We start from the raw sequence: 16033 nt of genomic DNA on the forward strand, positions 1-16033 counted from the left end.
TAATGTATGGGAGATGTTCCTGTATAGTCATATCCTTTTGGAATGATGAAATTTAAGGGTTTCCGTATCTGGAATTTGTATGCATGTAACACAGATGTGTATATGACTTGGCATACCATAACTCCCTTTTCCAGCTGTTATGTGGCAGGTAAATTTTGAAAATGTATCTTCCTGCCAATCTCAGTTTACTGGATTCTGGTCATCTCAAGCCTGATGAGATTGGGCTCTTGAAAAGGACTCGAGTCTCACATAAATCCCTTACACAGATGTCTTCACAGAAACCAGTGTTTAGCCATTGCCACTTCCAGTGACTGTTTCTTGGGACCACTTGGTGGCAGGCCCGCAGTCAGCTGCCCAGCTCGTACTTTCCGTTTTTTTCCCGCATGCAGCTATCACCACTTGGCTTGGTCCACCGAGGTTCCTCTCCTGTGCATTGCTGCACCCCCGATCCCACTCCATTGTCACTGCCTTACAGCAGAACCAGCCTGTCTCCCATTGTGCGGAGCCCCGCCCCACACTTCATATCCTTGCCGTGTGTCCCTCAGGGGGTGTCAGTAGCTAATCCCTCCGCTGGATACCTTCTTGATTTTCTCTCTAAACAACTGCAGAGAGCTGAGGAAACCGCTTCTTCCACTCCAGCATGTCAGAATACAGTGCCTAGCTGCTAGTTGCCACTCCAGCAAGTCTCAGACCCTCTGCCAGGCTCTGGAATTGAATCATGTAGAATGTTCTGTACACTGGCCTCGGCATCTCTTAAAGGAACTGGGTTTCTGTGAGTGAGGATGACTCAGTTCAAGTGTCAATTGATAATGTCTCATGAAAAAATTAAAGGTGATGGAAAAATATGTGGTCATTGCTTCTAAAAGGATAAGGTTTGGATTTGGAGTAGGAAATACGTAAGATGAACAGAACTTTTACAATTTTTCTTTTAAGGGAACTAGATTTCCAGTCACTGTTTTTCAATATAACTTAATGGCTAACTTTGTGGATTTAGGATTTCAGGGTCATGCATCTGAATTCTAGTTTCGTTATTTGTCATTCATGTGCCCTTACATGAGATACTTACCTCTCCGAGTCTCATTCTTCTCATCTCAAAATTAGGAATAATACTGGTGCTGACTTTGAAGAGTTGTAAAAATTAAAAAGTGATGGATGTAGAGCATTAGAAAAGTTTCTGACACAATAAAACTTCAATGAGTAGTAGACTTCATTATTATCTCTTTTATTGTTACTATTTTTGTTCACAACACCATTCCAAAAGGAATTAATTTTTGATAAAGAAGCAGAATTTCTTTGATACAGTTGGCCCTCCCTACCTGCAGGTTCTACATCCACAGACTCAGCCAACTGTGAATCAAAAATATTCAGAAAAAAAATGCAAGTAAAAAACAATACAGTGTAGCAACGATTTACATAGTATTTACATGGTATTATGTTTTATAAGTAGGCCTAGAGATGATTTAAAGTGTACAAGAGAATGTGCATAGATTATATGCAAATACTATGCCATTTTATATCAGGGACTTGAGCATCTTCAGGTTTTGGTATTTGCAGGGTGTCCTGGAAGAGTCCCCTGAAGATATTGAGGGATGACTGTACACTGCCCAATTTCAGCTCTATGCCGAACTCGTATTTACAGATGTATAAATGTTAAGTATCATCATTACATAATGGAATCGCTTTATTTTCTCCTCTGTAATTTTTTATTAGAATAACTAGTAACTACATATAAGGCTCAAAAGTGGATTTGTTCTGTATCGTTTGTGTAGTTCTGTATAGCACATAGGACTGGGTTTGTTGCAACTAAACTCAAAAACAAAGTTGGAAACTAAGTCCTGTGTTTATTAAAAATTCAAAAAAAACACAAGACTTTCTTTTTCATCTAACTTTTCTAGAAAACAGACAAATCAATGAGATCCTGTAAGTATCATTGTCCTGGAAGAAGGTGAGTGGAAAGTAAGAGACTCAGTTTTTTTATCTGAGTTAATGTGTGCATGATGCAAAATTGAGCACTCTGAATTTTCCCAGATCTTTCTCCCTTCGCTGTATTAACTTCAAGTACCTTTGACTAGTCTTGGTACAGGTATATTTTATTTATAACAACCAGTCTATTATCTGGCTCTCTTCCTCTTACTGCGTTCCTTTCTTCCTGCTCTTACTGATCAGAAAAGGCTTTCTAAACTAGAGTGAGAGTTACATGTTAACAATAAGTGAAGCCCGTTGAGGGCTTTCAGCCACTGAGAGAGACTGACCCAGAAGCAGCAGTAGAGGGCGCTCGGCCCCTCATTTCATAATAATGGAGCCTGCACCAAACATCTTTCATCTGAGGAGCTAAAAATGAATTGCACGTATTAATTAAGTCTTGCCGAGGCCTTGTTCAGTGATCCAGTGCTAAGTGCCTAAAATAAGTAGATCTTATTTTAATCTTGGGGAAACTGGGTATAAGAGGGAATTTCCTGAGACTCCATAGCAAGAGTCAGAATTTCAGCAAAAACCCAGGAATCCTTCTCTTACCTTCTCTTGCTCTGGCTAATATCCCAAATAGCCCTTCATTTAGGAAGAACCAAAGGGAAACTCCAGGAGTTTTAATTTCCTCTTGAATAATTCCTTTAATGAAGGACATATGAGATTTTTGCTTTAAATAAATGTTACCCACAACACTGTACCACCTATTTTAAAATTAATCCCTTTTGTTAGATAGCTATTCTAGTGGCTCTTTGCTTTTAACCAACAAAGGCCCTTAAGGAGAGGAAAATGAAAAATAAATAGCAGTCCTGGAATCCTATTGCCTAGTGCAGGCAGATCATATTCTGTGTGATCTTGTTGGCTCATATTATGTGGTGATTAGAGCAGGGCTTCAGTCAGCTGGATGATTCCCCAAGGCAGGGTCTCGTCCCACCAGTGCACATGGTGCGCCCTGTCTGACACCAGGGCAACTTGAGAATTGAGCCCAGGGAAGCTGCAGTGTGGTGCAGCAGATGCGTACTGGTGGTTGCCATGGAGATCGCTAATACTGCTGAAACCCAAAGAAAGGGCATTTGCCACAGCTCAGGAGCCTGCCTGAAAATGAATGAGAAACAAGTGGAATTCAGAATAGTCCCCCAGCTCCTTATCCCACATGGAGTTTTAATTTCCTTTTTTCCTCCTCTTCCTCTTCCTTTTTCAAAGAATAGATTGAAAACAAGGCTGTGTTGTAAAGCATGCTCAGCCCCCTCCGACCTCATCGCGGCCTGACATATCCCTGGAATAGATATGTATTAATGACCACGCATGACTAATAGGATTGGGGCTGGGGGCTGGTGTAGTGGCGCTTCTGGAGCCCGTGGGCCGCATGTCACTGGGGTTTAGCAGGCACACTGGGATTTGTCTGCAGCATATGCGCTGCTGTTAATGATTGAAAAATTACCACAACAATTAGTCATGGATCGCTGAAGGCAGGGCCCCCAAATGTGATGGACAATGTGATTAAATCCATGTATGTGACAATTAACTCTCCTGCAGGTTTATCCACCAAGGAGGGTGCCCTAGGGGTGAGAGCAAAGGGGAATGAGAAGGAGGAAAAATGGGAAAACAAAAAGGAGCAGGAGAGAATAATGCTGCAGAATGGATCGGATACAGCTGGCACTATTGGTTTTAATCTGATCCTGAATTAATCACGGTTTGATTAATCCTGGTTTTATTGCACCTTTCTGTTGCCCATTTATTTATATCTTCCTTAATTTTACAGAGGCATGACTGATTAAATTCTGCCCATTCCGTGTTTTTTAAATTTTAAAATCAGGTCTCTCCATTTAATGTGATGTCCTAGGTGGTCCAAGGTGCAATTATCTCGTAAAAGCTTAGCAGGCACCAGACATAGCATGTCATGAATCCCCTCATGTATCACAGCTGAGTAACCCAGAATAAATATTTGTTTGCTCAATATTCTGCTAAGCAAAAGGAAGCCTTGTGATGTCAATCTGCTTGTTTATTTGGGTGGAAGAAATAAGAATACACACACCCGCAACTTTGTTAAATACAGAGAGCACACATTCAGTATATGTCGCACACAAAATTTTGTGCATAAGGAAAAAGTGTGTTAACATTTGGATGAAGTATCTGCAAATATATGTTCATGGCCCAAAAGGGTAACGTTTGCCGTACATAGATATATTCATACATGAAATTATTTTTAACCAGTATGTATTGTTCTTATTTTGTTCTCATTTAGATGTTACTTTTGGTGTTACCTATATTTTGTATACAAAACACTACATTTGAATAATGCCAGGGAGGTTGTGACACGAATCAGCGCAAGCAAAGGCTCATGCTTTGTAACTCACACATGTTGGATACACTGTGTGCATTAAGAGTACCCTGCTCCTGGCCAGGTGTGGTGGCTCACGCCTGTAATCCCAGCACTTTGGGAGGCCGAAGTGGGCGGATCACAAGGTCAGGAGATCGGGACCATCCTGGCTAAAACACGATGAATCCCTGTCTCTACTAAAAATATAAAAACTTAGCTGGGCATGGTGGTGGGCACCTGTAGTCCTAGCTACTTGGGAGGCTGAGGCAGGAGAATAGCGTCAACCCGGGAGGCAGAGCTTGCAGTGTGCCAAGATCTGCAGTGCGCCACTGCACTCCAGCCTGGGCGACAGAGCGAGACGCCATCTCGAAAAAAAAGAATGCCCTGCTCCTGATTCAGGAGAGGCATCTAAAGCTTTAGAAAACATTGAATTATATATACATATGTTGTTTTTCTTCTTACAGCACTCCTCAGAGTTATTCCATTGTTCTTGTTTAGAGTGAATTTGGTAGAAGACTCAGTTTTTTATTTGCAGGCTACATTGAATTATCTTTGTTACTTGCATTTTAGCCTGATCTACCCAGGCATATAAGGTTAGATTTGTTTGTGATGTGGGCAGCGATGTGTTTCAATCTAGTAGAAAAAGAAAATAATCAGCATAAGCAAAGATCTTACTGCACAGGCCACACAGAATGGATGCTATCCTATTAGATCCCTTTAGAAACTTGCACCCCTAACTGCTGATATCACTGTGTTTTTAGAACACCACTCTAGAAACCCAGCCTATCCATGAATGATTTAGGAACCTCAGGATCCCTCCTGTTACCAAATTTGTGCTCTCCATGTAGCCTCCCAATAACCAGCCCTTCAGTTCTGTGAAGGCAGGAAAACACATCGTTTGTGAATGTCCTTCATACCCATCAGACTAAAGGACTGCATACTTCTCGAACCATCATCACATTTCTGTTTTCTCTAATGGCACATGCCACTGTCTACATGTATTAATTTCTGCTGGGGCTTCAGTAACCAGGGCCAGCCAGCACGGTGTGTTCATTTGTTTGTTCATTAATGCATTATTTCATTTATTTATTGTAGACATATGTTTGTTCATTAATGCAATATTTCATTTATTTATTATTGACGTATGTTGGGCAGTGTACTGGGTACTTGAAGGGGAGATGAAGGTGGGACATAGGGAGACTCACAGTCACAAATTTTATGCTGAAGATGTGTTGTAGAGATAAGATATACAGTCATGTGTCACTTAACAGGGATGCATTCTGAGAAACATGTTGTTAGGCAATTTTGTCGTTGTGTGAACATCATAGAGTGTATTTACACAAACCTAGATTGTGTAGCCTACTACACTCCTAGGCTGTATGGTATAGTCTATTGTTTGTAGGCTACAAACATGTACAGCAGTTTACTGAATACTGTAGGCAATTGTAATGCAATAGTAAATTTTTGTATATCTGAGGCATATCTAAACATAGAAAAGGTACAATAAAAATACAGTACTGTCTTTTTTTTTTTTTTTTTTTTTTTTTTTTTTTTTGAGACGGAGTCTTGCTCTGTCACCCAGGCTGGAGTGCAGTGGTGTGATTGCGGCTCACTGCAACCTCTGCCTCCTGGGTTCAAGCAATTCTCTACCTCAGCCTCCCGAGTAGCTGGGATTACAGGTGCCTGTTGCCGCACCCAGCTAATTTTTGTATTTTTAGTAGAGACAGGGTTTCACCATGCTGGCCAGGATGGTCTTGAACTCCTGACCTCGTGATCCACCCGCCTTGGCCTCCCAAAGTGCTGGGATTACAGGCGTGAGCCACCGTGCCGGGCCAGGTTCTGTCATCTTAAAGGACCACTGTCATATATAAGTAGTCTGCCATTTACCGAAACATTATTACTTGGTGAACTACAGCATACAGAAAGAACCATATATAAAGTGGAAATTGACAAGTACCACAAGAGGAAAACTAAATGAAAGGATATGATTGTTTGCAGGTAGGAGAAATGACTTCTCCATGGGTACTGGGGAAGGTTTTGTGGCATCTGACTTAGTCTTTGAAGAGGTTCCCGATTCACTCATAGCCAATGGTGGAAAGACTAGATTTCTTGGACAGTTCTCGAAAAGAGTTGGATATGCAGGCTTGAAGAGAAGTATATTTTAGGCACGTGAAAGAATGTGGGCGTAGTACGACTTTGGACATAACAAAGAAACAGAACTTGATTTGAATGCATGATGTAGAAAAAGCCTTTTGGAGCCAGATTACCGAGGACCTTAAATGCTCAGCCAAGGAGTTTAGACTCTTCCTTTTATAGTCAGTGAGTTGAGGGATAATAAAAGAGGATAGATGAGACGACGTTGCACGAAGCATGTGCGTTTCAGACTAGGACTCTCCCTGACCACAGTCCTCCAAAAACTTCCCATGCAGTGAGCCGAGAATCTCGGCTCTAGCTCATGGCCTTCAAGGCTCTGCACCGTGGGCACCTGCCTCCTATTTGGACATCATAGACCACCTTCTACTTCCCTCACTCCTGTAGTCACACTGGTTTACTGTTTCCTGAACAGGCTGACCTTGTTTTGAGCTGAGTCTCTGCTCTTACTGGTCTCTGTAGCTGAAATACTCCTACCCCAGGGCTTTGCATGGATACCTCTTTCTCATTACTCAGATGCAGTTCAGAGAGTCCTTCTTCCACTCTTTGCCTCACAGCCTCCAGTTCTCCTCTCTGTGCCCCAGTCCCAAGTGGCTTGCTGTCATGGATGCTGGTCATTGCTCCCCTGATGTTGTTTTCTCTCATGATTTGGCTCCAGTAGCCATTCTGTAACTCAGGGGAGGTGTGCCTATGCATTGGCCAGGGGCTAGTGTGATCATAGTAGTTCTCTTATTATCAGTGATTGGTTCATTCATGGCATGTGACCCAGTGAGGGGCCAATGAGACATGATGGGGGAAAAGTGTCTTCCCTTCTGAGAAAATGTCACTAAAGAGATGTTGCCTCTTCCTTCCCTCCAAGTTGAAGATCAGGAGGTGAGGTCTGGGTCTGCTGAGTAAGGACAGTTGACGCTCAGAGGAAGGCAGCCCGCGGCGAATGGCAGAGAGCCAGAGTCTGGATGGAACATTCCCACACCTAGACTTCTTGCTTTGTGAGATGTTATCTCCTTCTCAAGTCCCTTTGAGTCGGGTTTTCTATTACCTGAACGGGAAGCATACTGATTGATGTTTTCTTTTATATCACTCTGCTTTATTTTCTTCATGGCATTTGTCAGTTGGTGAATTATCCTGTTTATTTATTCTCATGTTTATTGCCTATCTTCCCTACTATCAGTTAAGTTTCATTTGGACAGAAACTTATCTGTCTTGTCTGCTGAATTCACAACTCCTAGAACAGTGTGAGGAGTATCAGTAGGTGACCAATAAATGTTTATTGGATGAATGAATGAATGAATGAAGTGAGGGAGCGATGAGCAAATGAAAGAATGAAGTGAGGGAGGGAGATTAATGTCGCCCTTGTGTATTTTATAAAATATTATGGGGAGGGGCTGGAGAGGGCTTATAGAAGGCTGTGGCTGTGCAGAGGAGTTCACAGCTAGGCATTGAGAGCCTGCCCCTTGGTTGTTGCAGTGCAGTGGGGAAGGGCCAGACAAAAGGGATGTGACAAACCTGACAGGACTTGGAACTGCAGCCAGAGGGGAAACAGGGGGAGAGGTGGGCTTAACTCCTGAGGCTGAACCAGGGGGTTATTGGGAGGAACAGGATATAGGAGGAATAGCAATTGCAATACTGGAAAACAAGGAAGTGTGTTTTGGAAGTGTAGAATATTAAGTGCCAGTTAGGCATCAGTGTGGAGCTCTAGCTGGTAGTTGAAAATGTGGAAATGAAGACAGACTACCTTTATAATCAGAAGAAAATATCCCTCTCTTTCTTTCTAAAGATAATCAGGCCTGGCAATTGGTACTTCTCTTTCCTAGTTATTATGCATGGCTCAAAAGCAGACTCGATGTCCAATTCAATTTATGTGGCCAGAGCCCCAGTTTTATGTGCTTATCATAATAATTTGTGTATAATTCCTTTATTAGAACAAAACCAAAACCAAGTAAAGACCTTGACTGTCCTTGGGTCTAACAGGGCTAAACAGAGCTAGTTCTAAGAATATTCAGATGGTCCGAGACTAGCCAGGAACTAGTTTCTGAGCAGTGTCTCAGCTCACAACAGACCTCCTTCAGGTATTCCCTCTCTCATTACCCTAGCTTCTTGTCTTCCTGCTGACACTTCCTGCTTTCCTGAAATACCACTTTTATTTGTTTGACCCATGAGAACAGGGTTGATTAATGCCAATGGCGACTATTATAAGGCCTAGTTGACTTGAGGTAGAGAATACTACAATGTTTTCACTTATCTTGTCTCACTGCGGCATCTCCAGGACATACAAAATAGTGATTAGGAACACTGGCTCTGAAGTCAGACTGCTTGTGTTTGTATCCAGTCTTACTAGCTGGGTGACCTTGGGCAAATTACTTAATGTCTCTGAGCCTTAGTTTACAAATTACTGTAAATTAATTTTGTGTGCGTAACTAACTGATATCTTTTGAGGAGTAAGCAAATAAATCCATATAAAATACTTAGGTAAGGCTGAGTGCAGTGGCTCATGCCTGTAACCCCAGCAGTTTGGGAGGCCAAGATGGAGGATGGCTTGAGACCAGGAGGTGAAGACCAGCCTGGGCAACATAGTGAGACCTCATCTCTACAAAAATAAAAAAATGAGCTGGGTGTGGGGTGGTGTGTACCTGTAGTCCCAGCTACTTAAGAGGCTGAGGTGGGAGGATCACTTGAGCCCAGGCGGTCAAGGCTACAGTGAGCCATGATCGCATCATTGAACTCCAGCCTGGGTGACAGAGCGAGACCTTGTCTCAAAAAACAAACAAACAAACAAATAAACAAAAAAACCCAGTAACAATGACCCGCCCCCGCCAACACACACACAATCAAACATTTAGGTAGTGGGGGCACATATTAAACGTGATGCAGTATTAACCTGGCACATGAAGACACTCAGTCAATATGTGTGGAATCCAACTGAAAGAGCACAGATAGATGTGGCTGTAACAGAGGCTCTAGATAATTTCATTAGCCTAAACTGTGACCAGTTACTATTTAACCTGGCTGTCTATTGGTAGCTTTTTCCAATTCTAGATAAAATTCCAGTGTGTTACAGACAAATAGGTGGTGATAATATATCTTTCACTCGTATGATGCTTTTACAGATTATTTTCTTACTATCTGATCTCATCCTGACAGCTAATCTTGGGAATAGACAGGAATATCATTTCTGTTTTACGAAACAGGAAGCTTAGTCACAGAGAGGTTAAGTGTCCTTAATAACTCATGGCAGAAGCATGAGTAGAGTATGAGCCTCCTGTTTCCCAGACCTTGGCTGGAGCTCCCCATCTGTTCATCCCAATCTGTGCTACCAATGGACATAGAATAAATGTCCAGAGGCCCAGGCAAGGTAAGTGTTCAAACCGCCATGATTCTCTCACATCGACTCAGTGCCCCCATCTTCCAAGTGCAGAACAACCAACACCACCATTAAAATAATGGTTCATCCAGGGTGCTTCCTTGGCTTGCCCCCAAATTGGTGCTCTTTGGGCTGCTGTATACCTAGTCTGAGCTGCCATAAGTGGCCACATGGTTGTGGTTTGTTCATTCCCTCATGGTGGCCACAAAGCAGGGCTTTCCAGGATTGCCCATATTCTCCCTCTGAGCCAAGGAGAGAGTGCTTAGGCCCGCAGGGAAGTGAGGCTGAGCCCCAAATACTTGCTGAAAGTGCCAATATTTTTAGACGCTCCCTATCTTTTCTTGGCTATAAGATATACAAATTATAGACACCATCATATAGTCACATTTATTTTAACATATAAAAGCCATTAGTTTATTTGTTATGTAGTAAAATTATGGCTTTTGGGAATTCCATCGGGGTGAACCCCGGAATCTGTATCCTGGATATACTTGCATTGCATATCAGCCTGTAGTCACTTTTGCTTGGGGTAAGGGTCTGGTCATCCAAGCACAGTTGGTTCTCTGTATACAGTCTTTTCACTTGTAATCCCTTTCTTAGGGAAATCCTTCTTGGGGTTACAGCATTTAGCATGTTGCCTACAAATGTGTTGGGTGTGTGTACTCTTTCTTGTTGGCATTGTTAGATTCTACTCATTGTATTCAAAATGTTATATTCTATTCCAGGACATACCACAATGGGAGAGGCAAAATGACATGGAATGCATTTAAGGAGTCTGAAGCAGGAATTGAGTTCTACTTTACTTTAGTGTTCATGCGTTTGACCAGGGGACAGTCTTTTCTTGAAAACCCAGGACAGCAAAATTTCCAGATAGTCATCTAGTTTTAATTCCCAGCGGGATAAAAGCATTTCTAATACATAGTTGTTTATCTTTTAAATTTTATCATCTTTCTGATCTATAACTTCTACTTTTACATAATGTATCCATAGAAGTTATAACTTCTTATAACAAATACTGTTACAGCTCAAATCTCTGCATAATAAAGCAATTGCTAAAGCCCTGTGCAGTGACCCAGTTCAGGCAGTATCCTATATATAAAATTCCACAGTGATTTAAAAAAATCATTCTGGTTTGAATTATTGTATTAACTCCACATTACAACTTAATTGTATGGTTAGGTAACAACTTTAAAGCAGTTAAGCCAAAACCTGCACAGGCACATCTGAATATGCCAGTCTCAGGGAGACCTCAGCTAGCTATATTGGTGCACCCTGTTCTAGCACAGGCCTCTGCTCCTCAGGAGAAGGAAAAGGGCAGGACAATTGGAGGAGTTAGGGACCTACAGTTCCCTTCTATCATGTCTGTGTCTGCAGGTCCTCTACTTACCCACGGTAATAAGCAAACATGCTGATACAAGACAGACACACACACACACACACACACACACACACACACACAGAGTCTCTCTCTGTCTCTCTCTGTCTCTCCCTATCTCTCTCTCTCTCTCTCTATCTCTCTCTTGAGTTTTCTTGTCCTTGCATGATAAGCCTCAGCTCCCAAACTAAAAAAGGGGTTGGGCTGAATAAGGGCAAGCAATGATTTGTGCAGAATTGAGGAGGGCCTATAGCTGGGCCCTCCCAAGGAAGCTCCCTCCTTTGACAGATAAAATGATTGAAATGTGCCTAGAAGACAACTGGCATGATCAAGGACACAGAGCTTTTCCTGGCAGCCCTGGGGCACGGGTCTCCTGAGCCGCTGTTCAGTGCCTCTTGCTTCCAGGAGAGGGGCACACGCATACGGGGGAAGAGATACTACCCAGAGGCTTGTAGTTTCTGCTTTCACTGCTTGAGGCCGGTTTTTAAAACGTCATATTCAGATTTTGAATTTGATTTACTTTGCCTCTGAAGATGAAATAACTTGGGTTTCTAGCCCACCAATATGCAGACCTCTGGTAAAGGGAGTATATAAGCCAATGTAGGTGGCTGAAGTCCTGGGTAAGAAGGAGGAGGGATGGTTATGAACAATATCCTTAGGACTGGGGGATGCCAGGGTAGCTGTGACTGGTCATCATGGCCATTGTGCTGCCAAGATGTGACTGAAAGCTCCTCCCTGCCCTCCGCCTCCCTTCTCCTTCCCGTCCCATTCAACTGAGCTCAGGACCTTCATTGATCTAACTAACAATGGATCGAGACCACATAGTATGTTGCGTATCTGTATATCCACAAGGCATCTGATGAAATCTCCTCAGAGGCCCTTCTGAGTGACTGGAAAGATGTGGGCTGAGTAGAGGAATAATGAATTTAGTTATATTTGTGTTTATGTGAACAGATCTTTCCAAAGTGTAGATTATTGGCTTAATGTTAACCTGGAGGAATATTTCTAGTGGAGTGATGCAGAGCCCTGTCCTCAGAACTGTCTGGTTCCCGATTTTTATCAATGATTTTGATGAAGACATGTTTATCAAACTGGCAGTTGACACAAGGCTGGGAGGATAGCTAATGTGATTAGTAACTTGATCTTGAGTCAAGAAAATCTTGATCCTCTAAAAGGATGGGCCAGAAATAACAAAGTGAAAAATAGTAAAGTTAAATATAAAGCCTTCAAATTAGTTTTAAAAAATTAATTGCACAACTCCACAGTGGAGAGAAGTGGAGGATATAATTTGTCACAGATTCAATATGAGTTAACTTATAATAAGGCTGTTGAAAAATGCAGGCAATGTTGTAGAAGTACATAGGCAGCTCAAGAAAAGCAAGAACATGGAGCAGAATGCATCTGGTTTATTGTATTTGGTGTTTCTTTTCTCTTCCTGACCTGAGATATACTAAAATTCAGAGATTATCAAATGGCATACCTGTTTTAGTAAGTTGAGTGCAAATATTCTTTTTTAATTATTATTATACTTTATGTTCCAGGGTACATGTGCACAATGTGCAGGTTTGTTACATATGTATACATGTTGGTGTGCTGCACCCATTAACTCATCATTTACATTAGGTATATCTCCTAAAGGGCAAATATTCTAACTGCAAGTTGAGGTAGGTTGAGACATGTGACTTTTGGAAAAACTCTTTGAAGTAAGAATGATGGTTTCAAGCACATTTTGGGAAATTGTCAAAGATCTGGAGTAAGCCCTGCCCTTTGCTATCTCCTTGTTGCCTCTCTGCCACTCTGTCCCCTTCCCTCAAATAAAAACTTCTGCTACCACTGCCATTTAAAGCAAAGCTACCAAATAGGTGGCTTCTTTTCTGACTGAGTTGCCTGCAATCTTTCATCCTTCCTCCTTCCCCCTAGGTTTAACTGCATGGTGAATTTATAGTGTCATAATGGATGTCTCTATAAAGCAGGATTCTACAGGGTCTATAGAAGACTTTAAAAACGTAAACAACTTTGAGTGCGTGCGTGTGTATGTGCACACGCTTGCATGCATTTGTGCACGTGCTAGTCTGTTGGTCGAAGCCATTTTGCAAAATTAAAAATGAAAGCACTCTTTAAAACAGTCTTTGCAGTTAGCCTGCAGCACAGTGTTCACTGACAGCAGGAAAAGGCAGTCAGTCCTTTATGCACGTCTTACACCTCCCTTTCAATTCCCCATCTCTCCCCGCTGGAAAGAGAAATATTCTGGCACAAGCATCTTCTCGTCTCAGTTCAGAACGGGTAACACCTGCCTCCAGAGCCCAGGGGAGCCCTCCGTGTGTTCCTGCCCAGGCACACCACATGGAAATGCGGACACAGTGCCAGGCAGACGTGTTAATAGGCAGGGAAGGGGGAGGGGATGTGCAAAGCCCTGCAAAGCTTTTAGCCACAGCCACCTACTTATTAGCTAGTTAAGGCTGCCCGTGGTGTTGTGAAGGGAGAATGAAGCCATGGGGCACATTGCAAGCTGTCAGTTGGACACAGGGCAAGTTGTAATTACTACCATAGTTTCTTTTCCTTTGTCATTTTTTTGGGTCTCCCTCAGTTCATTGTTCTTAGACTTGGGAAGGGGAGAAGCTGTCTCCAACCATTTGTTATCAGTAGTCCAGAATCCGTGGCCATTAAGTTGACTCTTTGAAAGAAAACAACAATTTGATACCATTTTCTATCCCAAGGCCCTTGTCTTTTAGAGTCACAGTCTTATTTATTTATTGCTTGCATTTGTCATGCACAGCTTCAAGAGAATTTCCTTTTAAATTTCTCACTGGTCAGTTGCGCTTATCCGGCCATTTTTCCCTGGGAATTTGGGATATCTGTTAGTATACATTCTGGCGGGTACTTAGGCGGATTGGAATGGCAGGCTGTTAAAAAGACCCCCCCCCACCTTGCTTCCAAATCCACTCTCGTGGTCTGCTCTGTGATGCTGTATTTTCACACGTGGAGATGCAGCCCTTAGGCTGGCTTCTTGCTCCTCCCTAAGTATCTGTGGATATGCTTGAAGACTGTCCTTGTAAAGTTCCTTCTCAGCATGAATCGGTTCGTCAGAGGCTTTCTTGAAGGAAGGTCTTACCAGAGTGGGGACTGAGTCTCATGAAACGGAGAGAAGCCAAGGAAACATGCATTCTCTTTCTTAGAAACCTCAGGTTTTTACTGGTAAAGTGAACAGTAAGTATCTGTCTCATAGGATTGCCACCTTCAATCTTTTTTTTTTGGAATCAGATGGAAAATAAATAAATGCCACATTTCAAAAAGTCTAGGAAGCGTAATCCCTCCTCACATTTTTATATTTTGATATCACTATTTGATATCAGTACAATCCATATTATCTTTCAATTATTTTGGCAGAATTATTTTTTTCTAGTGGTAAATAAAATAATGCAGCATCTTATAATCTCTGATTTGATGAAATATGGTTAAACTGACCAGGGCTGTTGCTAGATTAAATGAAGTAAGATGAGGCATGTGGAACTCTACAAATGTCCACTTAATTTTTCTGAGACTGGGCCCTTTTTGCTGAGGTTCGTTAATGGAGAGCATAAACATGGAGAGAGACTTGGCATCCTGACTTCATAGTGGATTTCTAGGGATTCTCTTGCCCATCTTTGCTTCCTCCGGGTATTGAACACTCGAGTGCCAGGTGGTGTGCTAAGTGCAAGGTTCCTGGAGGTGAAGGACACCCTTATCCCCAGGGAGTTGAGGGTCTAGTGGAGAGAAACAGAGCAGTACCCATTTATAAATTACTGTGATGAGCACTGCAAGGTGCTGGGAAAGCACAGAGAAAAAAAACCCAGCTTAGCTGACGTGGGGCTGGGTAGGAAAATCTTCAAGGAAAGGGCCCCTGGGCTGAGTCTTAAGGACAATGATGGATTAGCTAGAAAAGTTCGGAGTCAGCACCTTCCAGAAATTACAGTTGGGAAAATCGTGCTTGTTCTCATTTGTAAAGCAGCCTGCCTTGGGTGTACCTAATGCTTCCTCCTCATGACCCAGCTCTGGTTTCTGCCACAGCAGCGGTGGAAGGAATCGCTGGAGCTCTGACTGACCATTGCTATCAGGGCCCACAAGAAGCCATACGCACATCTATCCACCTCTGTCTGGGACTTCTCCAGCTCTGTGGGCACTCCCTGGTCCATATACAAGAACATTATGGAATGGCAGCCCTCAAATAAGGAGGGATGGGAACTGGTGGTTAGATGCTCCAAACTCCTGGGTTCTCCTTGAAGCTGACAGTTTCTAAAAGTATGCTGTGCAGTGGATACTATTGCTCATAGTAGCCATCTCAAAACACACCTTTATCATAGCTTTTCTCCTTTTGTCACTCCCCCTGCTTCACTCTATGGGATCAACTCCCAAAAGAGCTACCTGCAACAAAGTCCTTGTCTTTGGCTCTGCTTTTGGAGCAACCCAAAGTAATTCAGTACCAAATTTTTTTCATAGTACCAACTTAGAGCTTATATTAGGCCAGGCATGGTGGCTCACACCTATAATCCCAGGCCGAGGCGGGCAGATCACCTGAGGTCACGAGTTCGAGATCAGCCTGACCAACTTGGCAAAACCCTGTCTTACTAAAAATACAAAAATTAGCCAGGTGTAGTTGTGCACATCTGTAATCCCAGCTACTCAGGAAGCTGAGGCAGGAGAATTGCTTGAACCCAGGAGGCAGAGGTTGCAGTGAGCTGAAATTGAGTCATTGTACTCCAGCCTGGGTGACAGAGTGAGATCCGTCTCAAAAAATAAATAAATAAAACATAAATAAATAAAGCTTATGTTAAGGAGATTTAGAATATGCTATAAAACTGGCTCAAGAAAGGTAGCCCAAGAG

The 16033-nt window shown here is 42.5% G+C and overlaps 1 protein-coding gene across 5 annotated transcripts in view; it reads left to right on the top strand.

Moving 5' to 3' along the window:
- Nucleotides 1–16033, top strand: part of FARS2 (phenylalanyl-tRNA synthetase 2, mitochondrial) — a 515781-nt gene that overhangs the window by 221208 nt on the left and 278540 nt on the right. The gene's annotated exons all lie outside the window — the stretch shown is intronic.

The sequence above is a fragment of the Macaca thibetana genome, chromosome 4, assembly GCF_024542745.1.
Source record: "Macaca thibetana thibetana isolate TM-01 chromosome 4, ASM2454274v1, whole genome shotgun sequence".
In the NCBI taxonomy this organism is placed as follows: Eukaryota; Metazoa; Chordata; class Mammalia; order Primates; family Cercopithecidae; genus Macaca; species Macaca thibetana.